This window comes from Notamacropus eugenii, chromosome 3, assembly GCF_028372415.1.
Source record: "Notamacropus eugenii isolate mMacEug1 chromosome 3, mMacEug1.pri_v2, whole genome shotgun sequence".
Taxonomy (NCBI): domain Eukaryota; kingdom Metazoa; phylum Chordata; class Mammalia; order Diprotodontia; family Macropodidae; genus Notamacropus; species Notamacropus eugenii.
Genome location: NC_092874.1, coordinates 197,643,691 through 197,668,097, shown reverse-complemented (window position 1 = coordinate 197,668,097; position 24,407 = coordinate 197,643,691). Strand labels below are relative to the sequence as shown.

The window sequence follows — 24,407 nt, the reverse complement described above, 5'->3', positions numbered from 1 at the left end:
AAACTAAGATCAGATCAGTGCCTGAAGAGATTAACCATTAGGATTTTGTACCTCTGCCTTTCAATTTCCCCAGTTTATAATACCAGATAAGTACTAGCTCTTTCTGAAAGACAGTATGATGGTGTTATGGTGACATAAGCATGACTTGGTAATGAAAAAAAATAATAAAATTTCCCAGGGCAATAGAGAAGAAGAGTCTTTGAAGCAAGAGTTTTTGTGGAGAATAAGTTCTTTTGAAGCAGAGATAAGATGGGGTTGAAGGAGTGTTCAAGATTTGCTGAGTTGCTTGGCTACATGAGCATAGCCTTCTCAATTTCACTGTAAGGTGCACAGATGTTGGTGAATTAATCTTATGCATAGGCATTCTTGAGGTATTTCTATACACCTATCATCTCCACAGGGATCTCATAGTTGCAGTATTTCTTGGCTACAATCTTGGCCAAATGGAGTTCGGGAAGCAGATTGCAATCAACAAGGGTCAGCTCCTCTGCATCCAGAAACTTTCACCTGGAGATCTCATCATCTTAACAAAGAGATAGATATCTCCTCAGGCAGGGGTGTATTCAGGTAATCATCCAGTTTTTTCAAAGCCTTGGTCAAGCCCCTTTCAAGAGAGGCATTAGGTACCCCAGTGCATCCTGGGTCATCTCCAGTCATCCTGATGAATATCTGGTCACTGGATTCAGATGGTTCTGGAGAAGTGAGGCTGGTGACCTTGGACAGCCCTCCCTCACTCAAAACAAAGTCAAGTACAAGTCATGTCATCATTTCTCTGATGGCATGGTCTTCTTTGGCAATGAAGGGCAAGCACTATTCTGTGAGTAGATGCATCTGACTGAATAGGGACCCAGCTAACTGGCTAACTCAGCTCCTCCTTTCCTGTCTGCCTTCCTCTCCCTTTCCTTCTCCTCTCCAAAGGTAGGTAAATTTGAATGGCCAAAAGATGCCCAATTGATTTGGGTTTTACTGGCTAGTTTCCTCTCCTCTCCTCTCCTTTCTTCTCTTCTCCTCTCTTCTCATCTCCTCTCATCTCCCCTCCCTTCTTTTCCTTTCCTTTCCTTTCCTGCCCTGTCCCATCTTTTCCTTTCCCAAAACCTTAAACCTACTGTACTCTGAAGCTGGGATTCCAATGGGCCCCTGCCTAAGGGCTCTTCTGAACCCTCCTGGCTTTAGAGTGATTATCAATAGCAACTGTTGCTGTTTACCTCCTAGCCTGATGTCTTTCTTTTTCTTGGCCTCATTAAGGAGGTCATGCCCTGGTTACTTCTTAAACAGACCTATTCAATGAATGGACATTATCTTACCCTAAGTGAGTACCTGCAAAGGCCTTGGCCTAAAGGGCCCAAGGTCTCCTAGAGCATTCTGGATCATATCCAGTCATCCTGATGAATAACTGGTCACTGGATTCAGATGGTTCTGGAGGAGAAGTGAGGCTGGTGACCTTGCACAGCCCTCCCTTACTCAAAACAAAGTCAAGTACAAGTCATGTCATCATTTCCCCAATGGCATGTCTTCTTCAGCAACGAAGGACGAACACAACAATATCTTGTTGCTTAATGTATTCAGAGAACTTGAAGAAGATGTCAGTCCCAGCTATGTTGGATTCCCTATGTTTAGCAGACAGTTTGGAGTACTTTTTCAGTGTCAAATCTCTTCCAAGAACTTATCGGTCCAGATTTTTAAAGAAAAAAATACACCAAAAAAACCCTATAAATCACTGACTGATTTGATTTTTTAAAAAAGAAAAAAAGACCCAAATTATCCATATCAATAATGAAAAGGATGAATTCACACCCAATGAAAAAGAAATAAGAGCAATCCTTAGGAATTATTTTGCCCAACTCAATGACAAAAAAGCTGGCAATTTTAATGAAATGGATGAATATTTACAAAAACATAAATTGCCTTGATTGACAGAAGAGAAAATAGATTATTCAAATAACTTCACCTTAGAAAAAGCAATTGAACAAATCATAAATGGGCTCCCTGAAGGGGAAAAAAACAACAACCCAGGAATAGATGTATTTTCAAGCAAATTTTACCAAACATTTAAAGAACAATTAATTCCAATGCTATATAAACTGAAAAAAGAAATGTAAAGAAGGAATCCTATCAAATTACTTTCATGACACAAATACATGTCTAAATACCTAAACCAGGTAGACCCAAGACAGAGAAAGGAAACTCTAGACCAGTTTCCCTAATTTCAAATAAAACGGTATCATTAAAATTATAACAACATATCACAAAGCTGAAACTAGGACCACACTGTATTTATAACAGGAATGTAGTGCTGGTTCAGTATAAGGAAAATTATAAACCTAGTTGATCACATGAATAACAAAAATATCAGAAATCATCTAATTATTTTAATCTTTTGATTAAATATTTGAAAATCTTTTGACAAAATATAATACTCATTCCCATTTTTAAAAAAAATAGAAAGTTTAGGAATAAACAAGGATGTTGTTAAAATGATAAATAGAATCTTTCTAAAACCAAGAATTGTGGCTAGGTGGGGCAGTGGATAAAGTGCCAGACTTGGAGTCAGGAAGACCTGAGTTCAAATACGACCTCAGACATTTACCAGCAGCTATGTGACACTGAGCAAGTCATTCAGCCTTGCTTTAGTTTGCTTTAGTTCCTCATCTGTAAAAAGAGTTGGAGAAGGAAATGGCAAACCACTCCAGTGTCTTTGCCAAGAAACCCCAAATGGGGTCACAAAGAAATGGACATGGCTGAAATGACTCAAGAATAACAACAACACCAAGGACAAGTACTACATGTAATGGATTAAATTAGAAGTCTTTTCAACAAGATCAAAATTTTACTAGAAATACTAGCCATAGAAAAAAAACAAGAAAAAGAAAACAGAAATAAGCACTGGCAATAAGCATCCAAATGATCATTTTTTTACAGATGGCTTACTTTAGAAAACCCTAAAGAATCAACTAAAAAACTAATCCCTATTCATTAGCATTTTTCTGTATTATGTATAAAACCTAGCAAAAAGAGCTAGAAAGAAAAATTCCATTTAAAATAACTACAGATAGTATTAAATTCTTGGGAGTCAACCTGCCAAGACAAAACCTAGGAACTGTATGAAGACAATTACAAAACATTTTCACACAAATAAAGATAGATCTAAGCAACTGGAGAAATATCAATTACTCATGGGTAGGTTAAAACAATATAAAAAAATGATAATACACTCTCAATTAATTTACTTAGTCAATGTTATACCAATCAACTACTAAAGAATTACTGTACAGAACACAAAAAAATAAAAAATTCATCTGGAGGAACAAAACATATCAAGGTAACTTAGTTTTTTAAAAGTCAATGAAAGAAGACTAGGTCTCAAACTATACTATACACTGTAGTCATCAAAACAATTTGGTCCTAGATAAGAAATGGAATGGTTGATCAATGGAAGAGATTATGTACACAATATACAGGAACAAATGAGTACAGTAAGGAATTTATTGTTTGATAAACACAAAGATCATAGCTATTGGGGTAAGAACTTGCAATTTGACAAAAATTATGGGGAACACTAGAAGTTAGTCTGGCAGAGACTGGTCATCTCTTACTTTGTATGCCAAGATAAACTCAAAATGTGATTTATATATTTAAGTCAAAAAAATCAAATCTGCAAGAAAAACCACTGAAGAAGAGCTCCAAGGCAATGATCATTTATTAAACAGACCTGGTCCCATCTAATGAATAGGACTTTAGATCTTATGATCTGAGACGCCCCCTTCTCTAGGGCCTTAATTTTGTAGAGCTTGATGTCCAATAATACAGGTGAAGCAGAAAAAATTAGTCTTATTGGTGGATAGACATTGCCCTTGTCCCTCTAGGAGGGTGTACACAAAAGGCAGAATCCATTGGTTGATAAATGTGCTAATGAGTAGACCTTGACAAACCTATCTCGACCTTTCATGAAACTGTACCAAAATCAACGAGAAGGCTAATGAGATGGATTGATAGACAGATGTCAAAATATCTATGTGGGCTGTTGGGCTGGTAGAATGGTAGGCCGCAGTCTGGCAACCAGGGTCATTCACTGACCAAATACTCATAGCCTTCTCCCCATGTTGGGAAATAAGGGGGTAATGAAGGGTGGTGGGGCAATGAAATAACTGTGGGACTTTCCATGTCACTGAGTCACCTCTCTCATGTTGGACTCAGCCCCCTGCTCACCAAGAAGAAAGAGTGGAGGTCTTGTGTTAGCTTCCTATGATTAGGCAAATGAACTTCTTAGTGAGTGACCTGATTATGCAATATACAATTTGAGGCCTTTCATGAAATGTTTGAGGTCTTTTATAAAAGGTTGGGGTCTTTTATAACAAAGAACCTTCCTATTTAGTTATTTCTGATGAGTTGATTAGATAAATGTATATTGACAAACTTGTTTATTAATTGACTGACTAAATGAATAAAGAAGAATAATAAGTTAATTGGTCAACTAAATGTATGTTGACAAACAAGTATAATGTATTAATTACTAACAATCATTAACCCTATGAAATCATTAGCTGATTAATACTGATTAGGGTAAAATAGGGGTCCAATTATCTATTTCATTCATAAGGGGTGATATAGTAAGCATTTTGATTAATGGAGCATGGAAGAAATTACTCTTTAGCTCTATGAATAAGGGAAGAGTTAATGATCAAATAAGAATTAGGTCCACAAAATGTGAAACAGATCATTTTGATTCCATAAAGTTAAAGTTTTTGCACAACAAAACCGATGCAGCTAAAATTAGAAGAAAATCAGGAAACTGGAGGAAAATCTTTGCCATAAGTTTGTATGATAAAAACTTCATTTCTTAAATATATGGATAATGGAGGCAAATTTGTAACAATAAGAGCCACTACCAATGAACAAATGGCCAAAGGATTTGATCAACCAGTTTTCAAAGGAAGAAGTCAAAACTATGAAAAGTCATGTGAAAAAAATGCTCTAAATCACTAATAATTAAAGAAATACAAATTTAAGAAATTCTGAGTCACTCCCTCATACCCCTAATATTGGTTAAGATGATATAAAAATAAAATGACAAATATTAGAATGGACTTGGGAAAATAGGTACATAAGTCTTATGATTCTCATTGTCAACTGTTTAGAAAAGGCATTTAATTAAAGAGAATATTAATACATCTCTTACAGCAAGAAGTCTTTTGTGCATATATTAAGATCATATGGGGCAGCTAGGTAATTTAGTGGATAGAGTGCTGGGTCTGGAATCAAGGATACCTGAATTCAAATCCAGTCCCAGACTCTTAGTATCTGTGTGACCCTGGGCAAGTAACTTAATTCTGTTTGCTTCATTTTCCCCGTCTGTAAAATGAACTGGAGAAGGAAATGGAAAACCACTGTAGTATCTTTGCCAAGAAAACCCCAAATGGGATCATAAATAATTGGACAAAAATGAAATGACTGAACAGTAAGATCATAAAATATTCCCTTTTAAATCATTTATTCCTTTATTTTTAGTTTTCAACTAAAGATTTTGAGTTCCAAATTTTCTTCCCAGTGCTCCCCTCCTTCTATGCCAAGATGGCATGTGATGTGGTATAGACTCTACATGTACATTTATATTTAATGTGTTTTCACATTTGTTGTGTTGTAAAGAAGAATTAAAACCAATGGGAGAAACCATAAGAAAGAAGAAACAAAAAAGAAAAAGAAAAAAAAAAAGAGCAAATAATATGCTTCAATCTTTACTCAGACTCTACAGTTCTTTTTCTGGATGAGGAGAGCATTTCCCATCATGAGTCCTTTGGAGTTGCCTTAGATCCTTCCATTACTAAGAATCTATCAAAGTTAGTCAACACACGTAGTAACTGTTACTGTGTACAATAATCTCCTGGTTTTGCTCTCTTCACTTAGCATCAGTTCATTCAAGTCTTTCCAAGTTTTTCTGAAGTCTGCCTTCTCATCATTTCTTATAGCACAATAATATTCCATTGCATTGACCTACTACAACTTGGTCAGTCATTTCCCAACTGATGGGTATCCTCTCAATTTCCAATTCTTGGACACCACAAAAAGAGCTGTTAAAAATATTTTTGTATATGTGGATTTTTCCCCCATTTATATGATTTCTTTGGGATACAGACCTAGAAGTGATGTTGCCAGGTCAAAGGATATGCACATTTTTATAGCCTTTTGGGCATAGTTCCAACTTGCTCTGCAAAATGGTTGGATCAGTTCATAGTAAGTTACATTTCTATGTACAACTGAGTGTATATATTTATAATCTTTCCTCTTTGAATCAACTCCAATAAGAGTGAGATTCAAGCATTTCCCACCATCCTTCCAATTTCCCCTTCCATTGTAAAAGCTTTTCTTTTCACACTTCCTTTATGTGAGAAATTTCTCCCCATTTTATCTTTCCCTTCTTCCTTCTTCCAGTGTATCTCTTTTCCTCATCCCATCATTTTTTAAGATCATTCCAATATAATCAATTCACACTGATGCTATCTATCTATGTAAATTTCTTTTCATTGTACTAATAATGAAAAAGTTTTCAGTCATTTTATACATATATCATCTTCCAATATAGGAATGTAAATAGTTTAACTTTATTGAATCCCTTGTGATTACACTTTCCTGTTAACTTTTTTGTGCTTTTCTTGTGTCTCTACTTTGAATGTAAAATTTTCTATTCCTCTTTGGTCTTTTCATTAAGAATACTTGAAAGTCCTCTATTGCATTGCATATCTATTTTTCCCCTTAAGGAATTATACTCAGTTTTGCTGGGTAGGTGATTATTGATTTTAATCCTAGTTCTTTTGCCTTCCAGAATTTCATATTCCAAGCCCTCTGCTCCTTTGACATGGATGCCACTAAATCTTGTGTGATTCTGCCTGTGATTTCACGATATTTGAATTGCTTCATTCTGGTTTCTTGAAGTATTTTCTCTTTGACCTTGGAGCTCTGAAATTTGGCTATCATATTTCTGGGAATTTTCTTTTTGGGCCCTCCTTCTTGAGGTGATTGGTAGATCCTTTCTATTTTATATTCTGGCTCTAAGATATTGGGGTAATTTTCCTTGACCATTTCTTGAAATATGTTGTCTGGGTTTTTTTTTTTTTTCATCATGGCTTTCAAGTAATCCAATGATTCTTAACTTATCTGTCCTTGACATATTTTCTTTTTTTTATTTTTTCATTATTATTATTGTTATTATTTTATTTGTTTTCAGTGTCCTGCAATCACTTCCATATAATTTAGGTTTTTTTCCCTCCCTTCCTCCTCTCCTCCCTCTCCCCTCGCTCCCCAAGTCAGCATGCAATTTTATATAGGTTCTATACATACATTCCTACTAAATACATTTTCACCTTAGTCATGTTGCAGAGAAGAATTAAAATGAGTGGGAGAAATCATAAAACAAACCAAAACATAATACAAAAGAAAATAATCTGCTACATTCTGTGATCTAATTCCATAGTTTTTTCTCTAGCTGTGGAAGGCATTTTGCCTTAAGGGACCATTGGAAATATTTTAAGTCCTTGCATTGCAATGAAGTTCTAAGTCTACCAGAAAATATCCTTGCACACTGTGGTTGTTGTTGTGTATAAAGTTCTCCTCGTTCTGCTCTTTTCACTCAGCATCAGTTCATATAAGTCTTTCCAGGCCTCTCTGAAGTCTTCCTGTTCATCATTTCTTACAGCACAATAGTATTCAATTACATTCATATACCACAATTTATTCAGCCATTCCCCAATTGATGGGCATCCCCTTGATCTCCAATTTTTGGCCATCATAAAGAGTGTTGCTATAAATATTTTTGTACATATGGGACCCTTTCCCATTTTTATGATCTCTTGGGGAAACAGTCCCAGGAGCTATATTCCTGGGTCAAAGGGTATGGACATTTTTGTAGCCCTTTGTGCATAGTTCCAAATTGCTCTCCAGAATTGTTGGATCAGCTCACAGCTCCACCAACAATGAATTAGTGTTCCAACTCTCCCACATCTTCTCCAACATATATTGTCATCCTGTTTTGTCATGTTAGCCAATCTGATAGGTGTGATGTGATACCTCAGAGTTGTTTTGATTTGCATCTCTCTAATCAACAGTGATTTAGAACATTTTTTCATATGACTATAGATATCTTTAATTTCTTCCTCTGAAAATTGTCTGTTCATATCCTTTGACCATTTATTGATTGAGGAATGACTTGCATTCTTGTACATTTGACTCAGTTCTCTATATATTTTAGAAATGAGGCCTTTATCTCAGACATTAGTTGCAAAAATTCTTTCTCAGTTTTCTGCTTCCCTCCTGATCTTGGTTGCATTGGGTTTGTTTGTGCAAAAACTTTTCAGTTCAATATAATCAAAATTATCCATTTTGCGCTTCATAATGTTTTCTATCTCTTGTTTAGTCAAAAATTCTTCTTTTCTCCATAAATCTGATAAATACACTATTCCTTGCTCTACTAGTTTGTTTATAGTATCAGTCTTTATACCTAGACCATGTACCCATTTGGACTTTATTCTTGTGTACAGTGTGAGGCATTGGTCTCTGCCCAGTCTCTGCCATACTGTTATCCAGTTTTCCCAGCAATTTTTGTCAAACAGTAAATTCTTATCCCAGAAGCTGGGGTCCATGGGTTTATCAAACAGTAGATTGCTATATTCATTGACTACTCTGTCTTGAGTACCTAACTTATTCCAGTGGTCTACCCTTCTGTTTCTTAGCCAGTACCAAGTGGTTTTGATAACTGCTGCTTTATAATACAATTTAAGATGTGGTAGAGCTAGTTCACCTTCCCTAGCATTTCTTTACTTTAGTTCCCTTGATATTCTGGACCTTTTGTTCTTCCAGATGAATTTTGATATTATTTTTTCTAGCTCTACAAAATAATTATTTGATAGTTTCACTGGTATGGCACTGAATAAGCAAATTAACTTAAGTACCTTGACATATTTTCCAGGTGAGTTACTATTTTTTTTTTGGTGAGATATTTCACATTTTCTTTTTTCTTTTCTTCTTTTGATTTTGTTTTAATACTTCTTAATGTCTCATAGAATCATTAGCTTCTACTTGCCCAAGTCCAATTTTTAAGGTATTATTTCCTTCAGTGAAATTTTGTACCTCTTTTTCCATTTGACTTGTGCTTTTTAAGGAGTTCTTTTCTTCAGTGGATTTTTGTTCCTCTTTTACTGTTAGGCCAATTTTTAAAAGTGATTATTCTCTTCAGTACCTTTTGGTGCCTTTTTAAAATCAAGTTGTTAATTTTCTTTTCATATTTTCTTGCATCACTCCTTTTTTTCCCTAATATTTTCTATCACTCATTTCTTTTTTTAACTCTTCTAGGAATTTTTGTAGAATTTGGATCCAATCGACATTTTTCTTTAATGTCCTTTTGTAGCTGTTTTCACATTGTTCTTTTTTTGAGTTTTTGTCTTGGGCTTGCCTGCTACTGTAGTAGTTTTTTTAGGTCAAATTCTGTTTTTGTTGTTATTTGGTCATTTTTCCAGCCTATTTATGGATTTCTAATTTTGTGTGAAGGTTAGGCTCTGCTCACCTTAAAATGAGGAGGCACTTTCTCAAGCTTCAGGCTTTTTCATGCTACTGTTTTTAGAGCTAATTCTGGGAGGACTAAAAGTTTTTGGTGCTTCTAAAATTGTGTCATACTGGGGGAGGTAAGGACATTACTTTCCTAATCTGTACTTTGGTCTTTACCCAGGAAAGGTCTCTGCTCCCTTGCAGCTACAAGCACTCCTCTTTGTTTTGGAGATATGATCAGGGTCCCAGCTCCCTTATGAGGTTAATATTAATAGTATGCATCAGCACTTGAAAGAGTCCATGATCTCATTCAGGTAAATATTCATTCCTTTGGTAGAGATCACAATCTATTTATGCACATCACCAGCCATTCTTGACCATATTCTTCCATGGATCTTCTAGGATCCACTCCTGGATGGAGTCATTCAATTTGCCTTTCATGAGATCTTTTTCCTAATTCCTTGAAATATTTTTGCAATCTTGGGTACTAGTAGGGCAATTACCTAGCTGTTTACCCCATCACTATTACCATAAGAATAGTAGGTTTCTTTTTGTGATCATTTCCTTAATGTTATCCCTTGCACCACTTCTCAATCTGTCATTAATTACTCTTTCCACCTCAAATTTCTCCTCTTTCCAATCCACCCTGCATACAATTGCCAAAATGATTTTCCTGAAACGTATGATTGACCATATCGAACTCATAATCAGTTATTAAAAAGATGAAATGAAATTTCAAATGGTTCCCTATTGTCTCTAAGATCAAGTCCTCTGACATTTAAAACTCTTCATAATCTGGTCCCTACTTACCTTTCCAGACTTACAATATTCTCCTTTCCATCATGTACTCTGTAGTTCAGTCGAACTGGCCCTCTCACAGTTCCTTATACATAGGATCCACTTTTCATCTCTTTGCCTTTATATTTACTATACTGCACCCCTGGAATATATTTTCTTCTTACCTGTGCCTTTTAGAATTCTTAGTTTTGTAGCAGTTAAATAATTAAGGTAGACTGAGGCACAGAGTTCTGACCATGATCAATTTATTAGCAAAGTATGAATTTGTTAATAACTAGAATCTCAGCTTCCCCAGCAAAGCTAAGATTCCAAAGCAAAGGATGGCTGACCTTTTTTTTACAGTTTTTAGGGAAGTGCAAACAAAGAATATTTTGGTGTACAGCTTTAAGCGCTTAAAACTACACTAATACTTTTTGAACATCTTATACTTTTAAAAAGTTTGTTAGATTCCTAAGTGTGGTTTTATTGTGTCCTCAAACTGAAAATATTTTTCATCAAAAAGTATCTCTAGCTTTATAATGAAAGGCAATCAGGAAATATGACTCATTGCTTAACAGCCAGTTCTACTAAAAATACATATTAACAGTAGGAGATAGCTCTCTTGACCTTTCCTTATAAGGATGAATATCAGCATCAGAAAAAGTATCCAGAGCTGTATCTGCAGATAAAACTGTCCAAGATACCAAAGAGGATGAGTGAAATAGATGTCTTCCCTTCCTGTCTGAAACTTATCAACAAGATACTAATGCAGTCAGATGAAGAGTTCAGAACTATGAACTTCAACCGATATTTATTAATCTTTTGCTAGGCACATGCTGTAGTCACTGGAGAACACATGATTACATAAGATTTTTCAGTTGCATATAAAAAATATTGACGTAAAAAGCAATAAAACATTGAATTAAGAAATGAAAAGCTATTATACACCTTCCATCTTTGGATACTTTGAAGCCAACTATCTTGGATAATTCCAGGGGTAGGGAAGCTGTGACCTTGAGGCCACATGTGACTGCCTAGGTCCTGAAGGGTAGCCCTTTCACTAAGTCCAAATTTCATAGAACTAATTCCCTTAATAAAAGGATTTGTTCAGTAAAACCAAAGTCAAAAGACTGCACCCAACGACCTAGAAGGCCACATGTGGCCTCTAGGCCTACACCTGGTTAAACAACCATTTGCTGGGACAGTGGGGTGAACTTATAATTTCTCAAGGTATTTTCAAGTTCTACAATTCTGTTATTCTACTAAATGTTTTGGATAAATTATGGGACTCTTTAAAACTAATTCATTAAAGAAATCATAACAAGTTCCTTTGAGTAAAACATGCAAACCTTAGAAAGTGTTAATAAACTTCTTCCCATAACTATGTTTTATTAACATGTGTTGCAAGAGTCTTATGTGTATAGGGATCGTTTAATTTCATTCACATTGATAAGGTGTTTTAAAGTTTCAAAAATATTTTCTTCATGAAAAATTTGCTCCAACCAGTTTGTAGTCTGTTAGGTAGGTAGTATAAGTATAATTATCCTCCTTTTGCAGATGAGGAAACTGAGGAACTGAAAATACATAGCCTTTTCTTGCTATTACGTAACTGGTAGATATTTGGGATGTGATTCAAGCCCTAGTAACTATAGTAATTCAAGTCCTAAGACTGTAAGTTCAGAAACCTACCCATTATGTCATGTTGCTTCTAGTGTATTGGGAGATTTTGCCCAGCATCTCTTAGGCAGACATTCCTTTATTTGAAAACCAATGTACATACATGTGTATATTGCTTTTATATGTATACAAGCACATAGGTGTATACATATTATGTATGTTATATGTACTATATATACATATACAAGTTTTATTAAGTGCATAGAATTAAAATAAATACTTGGGGGAACATTTTAATTTGAAGAGAAAATATATATGTATACACACATTTGTTTACCCAAAACATGGAAATTTGATTAGCTAAATAAATTCTTTAAAAATGAAGCAAAGCACTTAGTCCCTGCTGCACCTACCTGGACCTCCTGAACAATGCCCCAATTTCAAGGAATGCAATGAGTGTGGTTCAGCATACATTAAAAAGCAAAGCTCATAAGTCCTTCAAATTATGTGTTTATTTTTACTGGACCAACTGTAAAGTAAGGAAAAAAATGAAACGTATTCATAAGCACTACACTAGGCACTTTGAAAATATGATCTCATTTGATCCTCATAATAACCCTAGGAGGTAGGTACTACTATTATCCTCATTTTACAGTTAAGAAAACCAAAACAAATAGAGGTTAAATGACTAAGGACACATTATATTAGAGTAAAAGATACTTAATCAGACCGCACAATAAAATTAAGTGACAGGATAAGAACTCATCCAAACCCCACAGCATGCTATCTTACACAGGTTATCAAAACACCAGTATGGAGTGACTAAATGCAGGAAACATGTGTGTCCAGGGACCCCATGTGAGGGAATACAGACAGGTAATCAACATAGTAAAAGCTCACACGTGACTGGGGCAACTCATTCCTCTGATGTTTCAGAGCACTCAAACCTTCTGTTGTTGCTTCTGGTGATGCATGCTTTCTTCTCTCTGCTACTGTTTGCAGAAAATAATACAAGAAAATTGTCCAGAACTTCTGAATACAAAATGTGATCAAGAGAATTCACAGATTACTGTAGGAAAAAAAAGCAAAAACCTTCACTTTCTGCCCCCTCTTTCTAGTTTTCTTATATTACATGATTCTTTTCTCCCATCATGTACTCTGCCTTCCAGTGACACGACTCTCCTTGCTCTTTCATTTCTCAACTCTGGACATTTTCATTGGTGGTCTTCCATGCCTGGAATGTTCTCTCCCTATTCTCTGCCTCCTGGTTTCTTTTAAGTCTCAGCTAAAATATCACCTTCTACAGAAAGTCTTTCCTGATCTCCATCCTCTAAACTCTAGTACCTTCCTTCTGTTAATTATTTCAAATTTCCTGTATATAATTTGTTTATTCATAGATGTTTACATTTTTCTCCATTATTAGACTGTGAGTTGCCTGAGAGAAGGGACTTTCTTTATATAAGTAGTGCTTAGCACAGTGCTCAACAAACAGTAAGTGTTTAATAAATGTTTATTGGCCATCTGATTGACTTCTAATTCTAAGCATGTGTGGGTTAAATTGAACAACTGTAATAACTACAACAAAATTGCAGACGACCAGGGAAGTCTTTCAAATATGAAGGAAAACTAATTAGCATAAGAAAGGATTATTTTTCATTGGTGAGATATCAAAAGAGAGAATAGAAATTTCCAAAAACCAAAGCAGCTTAAGACACTGCTCCTAATGATACATCCTGTAAATACAAGCACAGTTATTCATACATGAAAAAGATGGTTATTTCAACAAAATAAAAATTTAATCATTCTTGCAAAAAACAAACCCAAAGGTAAAAATATTTGACAGAGCACAAGAAAGGTAAATAAGTATAATTATCAAGAAAAGACTAAGTATTGGAATCAAGTTGCTCATGTTTATAGGTTATTGTTTGAAAATAATGGAATGATCTGTGGAGTAAAATAAGGTAGAAAGAGGTACAAAAGGGGTAAAAAGACCAAAAAGCAAAAGTTTGAGGAAACCTTAATGAATTAGGAAATGTAAAGGTAGGAGAGTTAAGTTAATGCTTAGGAGACTAAATATTTTCTCCCTCTATATGTGAATCTATATCTCATTTTTGGGGCAGGGAAGAAATACAGAGATAAGGAATAAGATATCAGGACAGGAGTGGGAAATTGTACAAATGAGGAGATGACAGGTAAGGAGCATCTAGGATTGAGTTAGTGATGCACCACTACCAAAGACATAGGTGATAAGCAAAGGAATACTCATCATCCCTTTAGTCTCTCAATCACAGGTGAGATTGTGAAAGAATAGCAAAAAAATTTGAGAAGAGAGTCTAGGATGTGGAAGTAAAAAAATGGGTTTCAAAAGAGGAAAGAAAAAGATACTATCAAAGAACATTCCTTTGGGAGAATACACACACACACACACACACACACACACACACACACACACACACGTACACATATTTATATGAACTAGGATCCAGAAACTTAGTAAAACTCTGGATTTCATCTAGGTGGAATTTTCACATTATTACTTTCTCTGAGAAAGGTATGTACCTCCCTAGAGAAATATCATATGAGGAGAGATGACATGTGAATTCCTAAGGCAGGCAGAGCTTAGAGGGTGGGGATTGGGAGAGGGGGACTATAGATAGGTTAACAAATTGTTAGGAATGGAGAATGATAATGGTAAAGACAGAGTAGGACTAATCTTCACAATCTTAGACAAAGCAGGAGTCTTACTATTCGGCTTCCATCTGACATTACTTGCTTTGTGAATTGTTATTTCTAAAACAGAAGAAAGTGTATGGTGATATAAAAAGAGACAATAATATAACTTACATAGAACAAAGAATTCAAATGCCATTTTTAAAAAAATTTATTTATTTATTTTTAGTTTTCAACATTAATTTCCACAAGATTTTGAGTTTCAATTTATCTCCCCATCTCTCCCCTCATGCTATCCCATAATATCTTGCATCCTGACCTCTTCCCTCAATGTATCCTCCCTTCTATCACACCCTGCCCTTCCCTTATCCCCATCTTCTCTCTTTTCTTGTAGGGTAAGATAAATTCCTATACCTGTAATTCTTATTTTCCAGTTTTATACAATAATAATTCTTAACATTCATTTCTAATACTTTGAATTCCAACTTCTATCTCTCCCTCCCTCCCTCCCCATCCCCACTGAGAAGGCAAGCAATTCAATACAGGCTATATATGTGTCATTTTGCAAGAAACTGCCATAATAGTCATGTTGTGTAAGACTAACTATATCGCCCTCCATCCTACCCTGTCCCCCCTTTTTTATTCTCTCATTTGATCTTGCCCCTTCCCCAAAAGGTTTACTTCTAGTTACTCCTTTCTCCCATTTGCCCTCCCTTCTATCATCCCCCTCACCCCACTTGTCCCCTTCTCCCCTACTTTGCTGTAGTGCAAGATAGATTTTCATACCAAATTTGGTGAGCATGTTATTTCCTTCTTAAGCCATATGTGAAGAGAGTAAGCTTCACTTTTCCCTTCTCATCTTCTCCCTTTTCTCCCCCACTGAACAAGATTTTTCTTATGTCTTTTATGAGTGATAGCTCGCCCCATTCCATTTCTCCCTTTCTCCTTCCAATATTTTCCTCTCTCACTTCTTAAGTTTATTTATTTATTTCTTATGGATATCTCTTCTGATTCAACTCAACCTGTACTCTGCGTGTGTGTGTGTGTGTGTCTATGTGTTTGTGTGCGTGCATGATCCCTCCACCTACCCAAATACTGAGAAAAGTCTCAAGAGTTACAAATATGATCTTTCCATGTAGGAAAGTAAACAGTTCAGCTTTAGAAAGTCCTTTATGATTTCTCTTTCTGTTTACCTTTTCATGTTTCTCTTGATTCTTATATTTGAAAGTCAGATTTTCTTTTCAGTTCTGATCTTTTCATCATGCATGCTTGAAAGTCCTCTATTTCACTGAATGACCATTTATTCTGAAGTATTATACTCAGTTTTGCTGGGTAGGTGAATCTTTGTTTTAATCCCAGTTCCTTTGACTTCTGGAATATCCTATTCCAGGATCTTTGATCCCTTAACATAGAAGCTGCCAGATCCTGTGTTATCCTGATTGTATTTCCACAATATTTGAATTGTTTCTTTCTAGCTGCTTGCAATATTTTCTCCTTGACCTGGGAACTCTGAAATTTGGCTACAATGTTCCTAGGAGTTTCTCTTTTCTGGTCTCTTTGAGGAGGTGATTGGTGGATTCTTTCAATATTTATTTTTCCCTCTGGTTCTAGAATGTCAAGGCAGTTTTCCTTGATAATTTCATGAAAGATAATGTCTAGGCTCTTTTTTTGATCATGGCTTTCAGGTAGTCCCATAATTTTTAAATTGTCTCTCCTGGATTTATTTTCCAGGTCAGTTGTTTTTACAGTGAGATGTTTCACATTGTCTTCTATTTTTTCCATCTTTTGATTTTGTTTTTTAACTTCTTGGTTTATCTCACAGTCATTAGCTTCCCTGAACTCCAGTCTGTCTTTTGAAGAACTGTTTTGTTCAGTGAGCTTTTGAAGCTTCTTTTCCATTTGGCTAATTCTGCTTCTTAAAGCCTCCTTCTCCTCATTGGCTTTTTGGACCTCTTTTTCCAATTGAATTAGCCTGTTTTTAAAGGTGTTATTTTCCTCAGCATTTTTTTTGGTTCTGCTTTAGCAAGCTGCTGAATCACTTTTCAAGCTCTTCTGTAGCTTGAACCCATTTCATATTCATTTTGGAGGTACTGGAGTCAGAAGCCTTGACTTCCTCTGGCAGTATGCCTTGTTTTCCTCATCTGAAAGGATGGAAGAAGACACCCATTCACCAAGAAAGTAACCTTCTATTGTCTTATTTTTTCCCCTTTTTTGGGGCATTTCCCCAGCCAGTTCCTTGACTTCTGAATCCTTTGTCAAGAGGAGGGTTCTAGTGCTCCTCCTCTCCTCAGTACCTTGCTCAAGGCTGAGATTCAGATCAGCTGCTCAATTCCCCCAGGGGTCTTGGGTAGGGGCAGGGCTGCCACTGAGTGCTGAGGTTCAGATCAGCTGCTTAATTCCCCCTGAGGCTTTAAGCCAAGCTGCCTGGACAATGGACCCCGGCTGCTTCCTCAGTCACCATAGCCCACCTTCTACCCACTACTGCTGCTGCTGCTGCTGCCTCTCCTGGAAGGACCCTGCTCCCCTCTCATCCAGCTGGGAAAGTCCTCCCACACTGACCTTTGGAGCTTTCCTTGTCCCTTGTGGGTTGAGGGATCTAGGACCCTCCCTGCTGGGAATTCTGCCCTGGACGTCTGTTCAGGTCCTGTTCCTCCCAGTGCAGGGTGGCCAGGGTTGGGCTCTGCTCCACTCAGCATCCCATGAGATGGGCTGTTGGCCTTCCAGGTTACCTTTGACTAGAAATCTTTTTTCACTCGGTTGTTCTGTGGCTTCTGTTGTTCTAGAATTTGTTAAGAGTCATTTTTTACAGGTATTTTATGGGCTGTGGGGCAAGCCCTAAAATATATGCATCTTTCTACTCTGCCATCTTGGCTCCATCCCCCCAAACTTCATTCTTTAGAAGCTTTTCCAATAAGAGGAACACAGAAAATAAAGAAGTAACAAATAAAGGCATAAAGCATTTCTCAAAAAATAAAATTCTTAATAGGATGGAAGGAAAGAGAAATAATGAGGAAAACAATCAAAGGAAGGCTTCTTGTAAATGGTACAATAAAAAGATGTTACTAAATTAAGAGGTTGGAAGAAAAGAGAAGAAACATATTGAAGCTTTTGCTTAATAAGGTTTATAAAAAAAGAAGATAAAGGGAGAGAATTATGTAGGTAAATGGAGAGGTGATAGATTAATAGATTACATACATATATCAAGATAGAAAATTTCAATTTAAGTAAATTCAAAGAATTTTAAAGTAGTACAGACAAATGGCATGGGAGAATGAAGAGCCAATGAAGAGTGACATAAGAGAAGTATAAGCAAAATTAATCACAGTGACAAATATTTACTTAGAAGATTACTTAGAAGATAAAAAAAAGAATGCAAAGAAATAAATGAGCATAAGCCTGACAATCATCAATTTAAATGTTAATGGACCCAATAAGTAGGAGAGTGAAAAGTTAGATAATTAAATAAACTCCAATAATTTAGTGTATAAAATAACCACATCTAAAATTAAAGACATAAGCAGGATGAAATTGAAAGCCTGGAACTTCTGGCTCATGTGAACAACAAGAGGACCAGACCTATTTTCTGATCCCCACAGCTTCCAAAACCTCTCCAAAATAGAAGTTCTACACCAAAGAAAAAGAATTTCAGCTGTCTTCATGATCTAGGACACCCAGAATCCCAAAGAAGGTTAAAAAAAGAAAGCAACATGAACTGATGATTGCTGACCCTGAGCTCACTCAGCAACTTTCTTTTACCTTCTATGCTATGGGCAGAGAGACTGAACTTGTAGACCCAAGAATATGACACAGGCTTTTAATACAACCCACTCCCACACTCCAGTCTCCCCTCTCTCTTTCCAGTGGAGAACTCCACCCCTAGGCTTCAGAAACTTGCCGTGGCTATGACAGTCAGTTAGCTAGCCACAGCCCCATAGCAGCAAAAGCAGGCTGAGTATCACACCATTGTAGTACCACTTCCAATGCCAGGTTACAGAGGTCAGGAATAGAGAAAAAGAAACAGTATATCAGGACAGGAAACTTGGGGGTGGGCATTGCTGTGTAACACTCCACCAACCTTCAAGGAAAGAGCATAGCATCTAGCTGGGGCCAGTTCTGACCCTTTGAAAGTCAGATAGGACAAAGACCTTGCCTGATGAACTGTGTGCCCAGTGAAGGAAGAGGCTGAGATGCTTTGAGATCCAGCTCTCAAGAAAAACACAACCAGAGAGGAGTGAGTCAGAAAGTGATGGAGAAAATAAAGGGGAAGAAGAAGTTGAAATTACTAAAGATTTCAAGGAGAAGAGAACCCAAAGAGCCTGAACTTAAACAAATCAACAGTAACAACAAAAGGAACTTTGCCCTCTAGATCTAGTAAATGAGTCTAGGCAACTCTAAATAAATACTGCAAAACAAAGGAAAATGACCCAATATTTGATAAGATAGAAAACCCTATGGAATTTGAAGAGAGAATGTAATTACAACACATTGTTCCAAAGTGGTTCAAAAGAGAAATGTGAATTATGAGAGCAGAATTTATGTCCTACATAGCAAAAATAATGGGCAGAATAGGAAAACTGAAATCCGCTATGTCAAGCCTCATCAAAGAAGTAAAAAAAGAGAACAGTAGCTTGGGAATGCAAATGCACAGAAGTGAAGGACAGTCTAGAAGAAGAGAAACAAAAGCCAAGAACATTAAAAAGAAAATATATTTATTATGCAAGCAAAACATATTGATCTGGAAGATGGGATGCATAGAGAAAAACTCAAGAATCATAGGTTTCCCAGAAAAATATGACAGGATAAAAGTCTTTAACATAAAAAAAACCCCAAAAAAACCAATAGTAGAGAACTACCTAGGGCAGAAGAATTCATGGATTGCCTCCAAGAGAAAAAAAATATACAAGGCTGCAAATTTTAAGATGTATAGTGGTCAAATTTAATAAGTCAATTCAGAAACAAGTTCTGCAAGCCATTGGGAGAAGGACCTTAAAATATAAAGGAAAGGGCACTGAAATAATGCAAGACTTTTCTGCACCCATTAGAAGATATATCAGGGAAGGGAATAATATGTTCCAAAAAGCAATGAAACTCAGATTGAAGCCCAAGGTGACCTATTCTTCAAATCTGAGCTTAACCATATGTGAAAAAAGGTGGATATTCAATAATAAAGAAGAGTTTGAAACATTTAAAAAAAAAGAATGAATTGCTTCTTGAACATCCCATAAAACAGAAATGTGGAAGGAATGAATAAACGTAGTAGGCAAGAACAGCAGTAATAGCAGGATGATAACAGAAAGACAAATAAGAGATTTCTTTCTAAACGTGCAACAGGAGTCAAGGATGGAGGAGGAAAGCTGATAGTGGGAGCAATGAAGAGGTGTATGGGACTGGGGTATTATGGACAGAACCTGGTGATATTCTGCCTGCAGGTAAACCAATGCTCTTCTTATTTTGTGGGAACACATTCAAACATAGGAGAGTACATGAAAGGGAGGGAAGAGAGCAGAAGAATAGAAAGGAGTGAGTGATTTTAGAGGTAAAATCAAGGGCTACCAATGAAGGGTACCAATGTGGTTTCAGAAAGAGGTGAGTCCATAAGAGAGTGGGTAAAGAGGAGGGAGGAAAGATCAAAGGGGGAAAATGAAGGAAGTCTTACTTTGGAGGTGGGAGGACGTTCTATTGATTAATGATTCTATGGATGGAGGGTCATGATCTGTGAAAGGAAATGAGGACAACACACTGGATGAGAGATGAGGGATTTGGTACTTGAAAAATCTATTTGTCCTAAATTGGAAGGGTGGGTACTTGGAACTCCAGGAGCAACTGGAACCTTAGAGAATGAAAAAGTTTGGACACAGAGGGGATATTTTGAGGCAAATGTGGAAAAAAAGATGCCCAGGAAATGGCATATATCAGTGGTGGGCTGCATAATCAGGAAAAATATGAGGAAAAGGCCCTACCATGCAGCAGCATCTTCTTTGATACTTTCAATAATTGACATTGTTCTGGTGGTAAGGCACAATGGAAAAGGGGGATCCATGGACCAAGTCCTACAGGACAGTTGCAGAAACTGTCTAGAGGTGAGAACCTAGAAAGGATACCTTGGAAGTTTTTATCACATGAGGAAACTAGGGCAAAAGAGACATAGAAGATAATTATAAAGGTCATGAATCAGAGAATGCAGTATGAATAGACAGAGAGGGTAGATAATGAAGGAATGAGAAAAAAATCCTCTTTGGAAAGGGGTACAAAAATGAGATTTTTAAAAAGAAACTAATAAGGAGAACTAGAGAAAGAGAAATCTATTTGATGGAAAGGGAAAAAGAGAGAAGGAATTTATACAGTCAGATAATAATAGCTAAGAAACAAAATCCCAAAGGAGAAACAAATGAGAAGAGTGGATCAGAGCTGAGGGGAAGTAAGCCAGTGTGAATGTGGCCATCTTAAAAAAAAAGCTTAAAGTAACTGAAGGAACATAATACTACGTTTACAGCAGAAGAGGGAAAAATCATAACTTAAAAAACTCAATATTAAAGAAAGAGGAAAATATAAACCTAACTCATACTGATTGTTGTACTTGGTTACCAAAGAAAACCAAAACAACATCACTGTGCTAGAGTCAAGTTTCAGTGTGTCCCACTGCAGCTGATCAGACCAATACGAGCTCAGAAAGTTCTACCACAGGTCAGGTACAAACAGTTCATGTGACAATTTGGGGTGGATTCTCTAAATTTGCACATCTTGCATTCCTTTTGAACTACGATTTTGCTTTGCTCATAGAACACAGCACCTTCTCTCATGTGGGCATACCTTGCTAAGCAGTCCTGTGCAAGTATCTCCCATGTCACACAATCAATTCCAAAGTTCCTAAGACAGACCTTGAGATTGTCTTTGTATCTCATCTTCTGACCACCATGTGGCTCACAACTTCAAGTGTGAATGGATTAAACAATTCAATAAATCAAAAATATTGACAAATTAGATCAAAAAACAAAACCTTAAAATCTTTGGCTTATAAGAAGCAAATTTAAAAACAAAGGCATGCAAAAAACTGAGGGGATGGAAAAATATTTACTATGCATCAAGTTAATTTAAAAAACCAGGAATTGCAGTCATGCTATCCGACAAAAAACACTTAAAATGAAAGGCTGGAACAAAATTTACTATGCGTAAGGTGAATTCTGAAGTAGGAATAACAATCTATTAGACAAAATAAAAATAAAACTTACAAAGTTAAGATATATAAATAGTAAACAACAACGATCACTACTGCATTATGGTTAAAGGATGTACAGGCAATGAGCTTCTACAATAAGTACCTTGTTTCGCAGGAATAATATTTAACCTCATCGGATAGAAATAGGTCAACCTAGGATTTAAAGCAACGACAACAAAAAGCATTTAAGTTAATCTTTTGAAAATGTATTTTAAGTGGTGAACATAATTTCTACTTTGTTATTCAGTTTCCAAATACTAAAAGTGTGTTTTTTGGACTATGTTTCCACTATTACAGCTACGTGAATCAAAGATTCTGACTCTGGTTCTGGATGTTGTCCTTCGTTCTCCAAGAGGACCAAAATGACATCACCATGATAAAGTGAAGTTTCAGTGTGTCTGTCAGTGGCCTGGTTTCACTTAGGGCTGCTATTTGGAAGTGATACCTGCTGAGTTCTCTTGCAACAAGAGCAGTTTGTCTTTCAGGTCTACTGGATTCTGTGTTGTCTATAAGCGTGTGCGTGTTCCATGTGCCGATGGTGAGTGGAATCATCTTTGTAGATGCTTTTGTACATTCTGTACATTTTTTTGTGTGTTTTGACCTCAGAATGGGATCCCCCCGCCTGCCGTGAATCAAAGAAATGTTACAAGGAAGGCACTACTAGACTATGAGGGCATAGATTGTCTTTTGAATCTTTTTTGGATCCTTAGTACTTAGCACCCAATGCCTAACATATTGTTGTTCAGTTGTTTCAGTTGTGTCCAATTCTTCGTGACCTCATTTGGGATTTTTTTTAGCAAAAATACTGAAGTGGTTTGCCATTTCCTTCTCCAGCTCATTTTACAGATGAGAAAACTAAGGTAAGCAGGATTGTGACTTTTCCAGAGTCACACAGCAAACGTCAGAGGCTGGATGTGCACTCAGATCTTCCTGACTCCAGGCCCAGCATTCTACACACTGTGCTACCCATACTAGGTGATTAATAAATTTTTTTTAAATTTATTTTTAACAAAGTTTATAACAGATAAAGCAATTCAGACTTTTGGTCAGGTGATACATCTTTTTAAAGCATTTACAATAGGGACCACAAAAAATTTTTTTTTCTTTAATATAAGCCAACTGAGACACAGATAATACTTACGTTGCTAACTTCACAATCTCTTGATCTAATTGTCTCCACAGTATTACTAAGAATAAAAGGACCCTAACTTAATGTTGTTGGTCTAAAGTCTTATGCCTAATAGCTTAATTTTATCCAGCCTCGGATGTTCCTCTACCCATAATCTATAATTGAATAGATCTGGTATTAAGCTTACCAACCTTTTGACTTTAGGAAATTGCCACCAAGAGTAGGGACATTGCAGGGAAACAATATCTCCCCAACTTCATGTCTATTCCAGGCAGGATTAGATTGTCCACTTGCATTCAGTCAGGCTTAAAGTCTGCCAGGTGTCAGTGGGGAAATTGAGTTTGGAGAAACCCACTCAGCCTATGCTGAACAGCTGCTCTCCCACTCTTCCCTTGAGATCACCTATTCAGTTCATACCAGCATCTCATGAGCATACTGGCATCATGTAATGGAGACTCGAATCACCTTCTTGCTTCCCATACCTGGAGTTAGACTCAGAAGAACAGTCACTTAGTAGTCCCATAGCATATGAAAGTGGCAAGTTCCTATAACCAGGTTTAAAATATGATTATAGTTTCACTTTGGCTAAGGAACATCGTTTAGGCAAGTCTTAAGTGGCTTACATGTCTTTCTATACATGTTCTAGTTCCTGATTAAATGGCAATCATAAAATCAAATTTGCCATTGAAACCTTGACTTTTCCATCAATGCCAAATTTTATCAGAGGTTACCTTCCTCTTGGAAAGTTAGACTGAAATTCTTTTCTTCAAACTAAAGATGTCATTGATGTATTCTCAGTAATCAATTCAGTCTATTGGTTTTTTAAAATTTATTTATTCAACTTTTTAACATTCATTTTCACAAAATTTTGGGTTCTAAATTTTCTCCCCATTTGTCCCCTCCCCCCACCCCAAACCACCAAGCATTCTGATTGCCCCTATCACCAATCTGCCCTCTCTTCTATCACCCCTCTCTGCCCTTGTCCCCATCTTCTCTTTTGTCCTGTAGGGCAAAATAACTTTCTATACCCCTTTACCTGTATTTCTTGTTTCCTAGTAGCAAGAACAGTACTCGACAGTTGTTCCTAAAACTTTGAGTTCCAATTTCTCTTCATCCCTCGCTCCCCATCCATTCCCTTTGGGAAGGCAAGCAATTCAATATAGGTCATATCTGTGTAATTTTGCAAATGACTTCCATGATAGTTGTGTTGTGTAAGACTGACTATATTACCCTCCATCCTATCCTGCCCCACATTGCTTCTATTCTCTCTTTTGATCCTGTCCCTCCCCAAGAGTGTTGACTTCAGATTGCTCCCTCCTCTCATTGCCCTCCCTTGCATCATCCCTCCCACCCCATGCTTATCCCCTTCTCTGCCACTTTCTTGTATTGTAAGATAGGTTTTCATACCAAAATGATTGTGCATTTTATTCCTTCCTTCAATCGAATGTAATGAGATTAAACTTCATG

General features: G+C 36.5%; 1 pseudogene; it reads right to left on the bottom strand.

The window, feature by feature from the left end:
* Positions 1–267: 267 nt before the first annotated feature.
* Positions 268–24,407, bottom strand: part of LOC140531944 (chloride intracellular channel protein 5 pseudogene) — a 51,157-nt pseudogene continuing 27,017 nt past the window's right edge.